The 6,435-nt window shown below is 47.8% G+C and overlaps 1 long non-coding RNA gene across 1 annotated transcript; it reads left to right on the plus strand.

Moving 5' to 3' along the window:
* LOC110429865 lies at positions 4,238-4,800 on the plus strand. Its single transcript, XR_002447048.1, has 2 exons — positions 4,238-4,379; positions 4,464-4,800. It is a non-coding gene; the product is annotated as an uncharacterized LOC110429865 (long non-coding RNA).

Raw genomic sequence — 6,435 nt, forward strand, 5'->3', positions numbered from 1 at the left:
CCATGTCCATTATGCAAGGATCGTGTGAAATTCATCTGGCTCAACAAGGGTGGCAAGTATTCGTCATTTGACCAACACCGTCAATTCCTCCCTATTGACCATCCATTTCGGCATGACATTAAGAACTTTAGGAAAGGTGTCGTAGTGACAGATCCTCAGCCGCAAATGTTCACTGGTGCTGAGGTTTATGATCAGATAGAGGCTCTCATGCTTGAGGAAGGAGTTGATCGTTTCGAAGGGTATAATGAGCATCATATGTGGACTCATAAATCGGGCTTGACGAGGCTCCCCTATTATAAGGATCTTCTTATGCCACATTACATTGATGTAATGCACACTGAAAAGAATGTCGCCGAGGCACTGTGGGCAACCCTGATGGAAACTGAAAAGTCAAAGGACAACCCTAAGGCTAGAGTGGACCTGGCAACATTATGCGATAGGCCAACTCAAGAGATGCGGCCTCCTGCAAACGGAAAGAATTGGAAACGACCTAAGGCTGATTACGTCTTGACTGCCAAACAAAGGAGGGAAGTCCTTCAATGGATTCAGACGCTAATGTTCCCTGATGGGTATGCAGCGAATGTGAGGAGGGGAGTGAACTTAAGTACTCTAAAAGTCAACGGGATGAAGAGTCATGACTTTCACGTATGGATTGAGCGGCTTCTTCCGGCGATGGTTCGAGGCTTTGTCCCTGAGGGTGTATGGATAGTGTTGGCAGAGTTGAGCTTCTTCTTCCGACAGCTTTGTGCTAAGGAAATATCTCGGACCGTGATTAAAGACTTAGAAAAAGCGGCACCTGTCTTGCTTTGTAAGCTAGAGAAGATCTTTCCACCCAGCTTCTTCAATCCGATGCAACATTTGATATTGCACCTTCCGTATGAGGCACGAATGGGGGGGCCTGTGCAGGGCCATTGGTGCTATACAGTCGAGAGAACACTCAAGACTGTTCGCAAAAAATGCAGAAACAAAGGCAAAATTGAGGCTTCCATTGCAAGTGCATTCGTTTTGGAGGAGGTTTCAAACTTCACAACATTGTACTATTCTGAGATGCTTCCAAGCGTGCATAATCCAACCCCTCGTTACAATGAAGACGAAAATGAATCGACCCTAAGCCTTTTCAGAGGGCAACTTGGAAGGGCAAGTGCACCAACCACAAAGAAATTGACGATGAAAGACTGGCGTTGTATCATGCTATATGTCTTGACCAACCTTGACGAGGTGGACCCGTACATTGGGTAAGTTCTTAACAGACTAGTTTCAATAATTCCTTAGAATTCTCCTTCTAACCTGGATTCTCGTTACAGGGAATTTCTTCATCAGTACTGGCAACAAGCAAGGGACCCTACCCCGCAAGAATTAGATACCCTTCTCTCAAAGGGTGCGGGGCCAGGGAGCCCTGATTTCATTGGTTGGTTCAAAACCAAGGTACTGTTGAAAATACCTCTTTTTATTCAGTACCTCGTATGTTCAACTAATAGAGCGATCTATCCTGCTTGAACTTGCAGTCCCGCACCGATGCGTCTATGAGTGATGAGCTCAGACAGGTTGCCGGCGGCCTAGCCTTTAAGGTTAAGTCATATACTAGTTATGATGTCAATGGGTATCGATTTCACACATCAGCATATGAGCGAAGTCGGCCCAATCGAAGAACCACAAATAGTGGAGTTTTGACGCCTGGCACTGATGGCCTAGACTATTATGGAAGAGTTGAAGAAATGTTTGAAATTTCATTCTATGGACGCACAAATCTTCGTGCTGTCATATTCAAATGCCATTGGTTTGATCCTACAGTAACAAGAAAGACCCCTCATCTCGGCCTTGTCGAAATTCGACAGGATTCTGCCTATCTAGGAGAAGATGTGTATATTGTGGCGTCACAGGCCACACAGGTTTATTATCTCTCCTATGCTTGCCAAACCAATGTTGATCTCAAGGGTTGGTACATTGTGCACAAGGTATCGCCACATGGCCGACTACCTATACCGAACGATGAAGATTACAACTTCAACCCAAACACGTATGAAGGAGAGTTCTTTCAAGAAGAGGAGCTAGAAGGGAGGTTGGTGATAGACTTAACTGAAGCGATAGGAATGGATGTGGTTGTGGTTGATGATGATGATGCAGCTGATGAGGTGCGAAATGCAAAGGACTTACAAATGCTTGATCGATTACATGAAGGCAATGACAACGACGACACTTCTCCTTCGGATAATGATGATTACTTCGATAATGTTGATAGTGATAATGAGAGTTATGATGGTACATGTAATACTTTCTAATTTTGTTGTACATGCAGATACTTTATAATTTTGTAATACATGTCATACTTTATTTATTATGAATGTATATCTAATTGCTTCTTTATTCCTTTGAACTGCAGGTCATTGAACAAAGATGGTGGGCGGCCGTCAGAGGAGCGTGGCGTCGCTCTTTCGAAGGACGCGTCCTGTAGTTGAAGAGGACGTTCCGGAGCCGTCTCAGAGGAGGCGTGGACGCAGGAGCCGCCAGCCGGTGCCTCCTCCTCCTGTGACGCCTCCTGTAGAGGAGGAGGAGGACGACGAGGTGGAGGAGGAGGCAGGTGCTGAGAGGGTCCAGGAGGAGCAGGAGGAGGAGGAGGAGGAGGAGGAGGAGGAGGAGGAGGAGGAGGAGGAGGCAGTGGCAGAGGGCAGGACTGCAGGTAGCACTTCCTCGACTACGTCGAGTGTCTACTTGCGAGGACCCGCGTCCCTCCCTCAGCCACCACACCCAGCCCTACGCGCTGTGATTCGTCCCGAGGGGACTAAGTAAGTTACTTACATACTATTACTACTTCCTATGGTATGTTGATCATGGAGATATAAACTTAAATGTTTTCTTAATGACTTTTACAGGAACTGGACTATTGTGTCAGGGGCACGTGGTGGCACTCGCCATGTCAACAGCATCCTAGGTCTCTTGTGCAGGGAACACTTCCCTGGAATTGTCAAGTTCGCGGGGAAGGAGGAGCCGGCCTACACGTTTGCTCACTACGCGGCCGCCACCGACACGCAAGAAGGCAATGTGGCCAATAAGGTTATCAAGGAGTTCTGGGTAAGTCTTCCTCGCACTACAAGTCTCAATACATTGCATCTTTGGTCTATCATTGCAATAATGCCATGTCTATATGCAGCGCCACTTCAAACTAGAGGATGGAATTGACCAGGACTATGCCGACACCGTGGTTGCCGCGTCTGCAAGGACGCGCGTCAGTGAGATGCACTACGACGTGCGCGTCCAGACCGTCATCAACTACTATGCGACGAGGCTTGGACAGAGGAAGACCAAGGCGGAGGCAAGGGAAATAGATTTGACCCGTGAGCAGTACATGGATGAAGAGGTAGATTCTCATATTGATTCCTTAGCCTTCTATCAGTGCATTGTTTCATATTCTTATATGTAACATACTTGATGTGAAGATGAGGGCCTGGTGGTGCGCTAACTGTCCTGACGCCTGGGAGGCGATGGTGGACAAGTGGCTGGACCCCGTGTTTCGTGAGGCGCACAGGGCGGCCCAGGAAAGGCGTCGACGTATGCCTGGTGTAGCACACCATCAGGGGAACCGCAGCCTCTCTGGATACGCACAAGCATGGGTACGTGGTAATGTTTCAATTCATTCAATTATGCCTCATTTGTAACCCTGTTGCTATCTTTCTCGCAGTCGGCGGCACACGGGGGACAGCCTTGCTCCTTGTTCGCCGCGTATGGCATGTCCCACAAGGGCCCAGCGTCGTCTGACGTCTCCTTCAGCGTGGACGACCCGCCCGAGGCGTACACCAACGCGGGCGTCTACGACAAGGTCACCGCCTACGCGCAGGCGGCAAGGCAGGTCCATGGCCCGGACTACGATCCATCCACCGATGACATTGATGGAGACCTTGTCATGAGGATAGGAGGCGGCAAGAAGCATGGGCGCTACTGGATTGGCAACAGCGTCATCGACAGGTCGACTACACCCACCCTCTCCCAGATCCGAGCATCGACCACGAGCGTGAGCATCCGCCCACCCGTACGCCCACGGCCGGAGCCGGCACAGCACCGGGTCGACGCACTCCAGGTTGTTCATCATTTTTCAATAGTTCTACTTCGCGTTGCTTTTGTTACCTTTGCATTACTCTAACATTTGATTTCCAATGTTGTAGGCTGAGCTCGAAGCATCAAGGGCCGAGCAGCAAAGGATGGCTGAGCGGTTGGAGGCTCAAGAGCGCCAACGAGAGGCCGACCAGCTTGCCCATCAGCAACAGATGGCAGATATGATAGCGTTCCTACAGTCGGTTGGGGCCCAAACGGGTGTAGCCCTTCCAGCTACGCTACTGGCTCCACGGCCACCCTCTCATGTATTTACTACTCCTATTAATACTCCTGTGAGGAAACTCAATGACACAAGTAAGTCCTAAACTAGTTATTGCCGTCATCTTGTCTAATAAACTATGTTGTCCTTTGTGCAGCCTCCGTCAGCGGGTTCAAACGCGGCACCTGGCATTTCTCCAACACCTGCCATCTCGCCGACACCTCCAGATGATGGCTCTCCTGCGGTACGCGGCCAAGGTGTCCCTCGTATCAATTGGGGGCCTTCACAGTGAGTCAGGTCGACTTAGCTTGAGATGCAGTTAGTTTGGAGTATGTGGACTATGTGGTGATGGATTTATTTTGTTTAAACATGTGAACTTTGTGGAATGTGGTTATTGAACATGTTGGAGTTAGTTTGGATGTATGTGACTTTAGTTTGGAGTATTTGAACTTGTTACGATGGACAAAGTGATGGAAATAATCATTTATGTGGTATATATTGTCATCGATGTCGATTATGTGAGCTATAGGCTCCTGGATGTGAAATATATTATTTTCTGGAAATATATGTGTCATATGATCTTCTCAGTAGAAATTGGATGAAAAAATAGAAAAAAAATATTTTGGTCCATTTGCCGAGAGCATCTCTCGGCAAAGCTGAAAAAGTGGTCGATTTGCCGAGAGGGACTCTCGGCAAAGCTGAAAAATGGTCGATTTGCCGAGAGCTGGCTCCAGGGCTCTCGGCAAAGAAGCCCACCTACATGTCCAAAATAACCAGCTTTGCCGAGAGCCCTCTGGAGGCTCTCGGCAAAGAGGTTTAAAAAAAAAATTAAATACTTTGCCGAGAGCACTCCTGCCAGCTCTCGGCAAAGACCTTTCCCAGGAAAAAAAAATAAATTTCTTTGCCGAGAGCTTGGTCAGGTAGCTCTCGGCAAAGTTGCCGTCAACCGCCAACAGCCGTAACGGCTACTTTTCTTTGCCGAGAGCTCGGTTTGCCTCTCGGCAAACTCTTTGCCGAGAGCCCGATGAATGACTCTCGGCAAAGACCATTTTGCCGATAAGAGATGTGCCGATAGGGCTTTGCCGAGAGTCCCTCTCGGCAAAGGCTTTGCCGAGAGCAGGATTGCCTTTGCCGAGAGTCTGTGGCTCTCGGCAAAGCCTCCGTATGCAGTAGTGCATATACTACAATCGCAGATTCAATCAACAAAATTTAGTTTGCTAGATATAAGGTACAGTGAAGTCTACTCAAGAAAAATGATTAAATAGAAGAATGGAACACTATATATTACAGAAACTATAATCCATGCTGGCTCATCACTGCTGGATAATTTGGAACTGATAGTTTGTTGGGTAACCGTGTCGATTTATAAGAAAAAAAGCCCTATCACGGCTAGATTTAAATGAAATCAACTGGCAATTGTGCCGGTTGTATTACCAAGTGGCAATGATTTCTTGTCATTAGACCTAGAAAAAAATTCTTTTCAATACGATTAACTCCGCCTCACCTTTATCCTTCTTTTCTCCTCTCTCATTCGTCACTCTCCCACCCAATATCTCCTCTCCTCTCTCTCTCTCTCCCCCTTCATAAATCCCGGTTAAACTCACTTCACTTCACTTCAAGCCCCCCCCCCCCCCCCCCGGCCCCCCTCCACTCTCATCCCCATGGCTCTAGCGTGGGCATGCCCCAGTATGGGCCAATGGCCCTGGGTGGCAATCGATGCAAGGGCACAGATGTCGGTCGGGTAGCGGAGGTGCATGTTTATTTTTGTTTAATTTTCTTTTACTAGCAAATATGTCCATAAGTTGCAACAAGAAGTACAATTTTATTATGGATGGTGCTCATGCTATGAGAATGAAATAGGTTTCTTAGAAGATTTATTAATTGAGCTTGACTTAACCTTAAAGTGAAAATAAAAGTTGATACTCATAATAATGTCGGAGACGTGGAGCAAGCAATGAGATCTGGCCAGGGGAATCACCTGCAGGCTCTTCCTCAAGTCGATCAATACGAGTTTGGCGGCCAGTGAGCCTGTCCTTTGGTGTAGCAGTGAGATTTGTGCAAATATTGGTCAAAGCAGCTCGATGGGTCTAATCGTTATGTGCGTAGATTCACAGGCGAGCAATCTCACA

Source organism: Sorghum bicolor, chromosome 8 (assembly GCF_000003195.3).
Source record: "Sorghum bicolor cultivar BTx623 chromosome 8, Sorghum_bicolor_NCBIv3, whole genome shotgun sequence".
NCBI lineage: Eukaryota > Viridiplantae > Streptophyta > Magnoliopsida > Poales > Poaceae > Sorghum > Sorghum bicolor.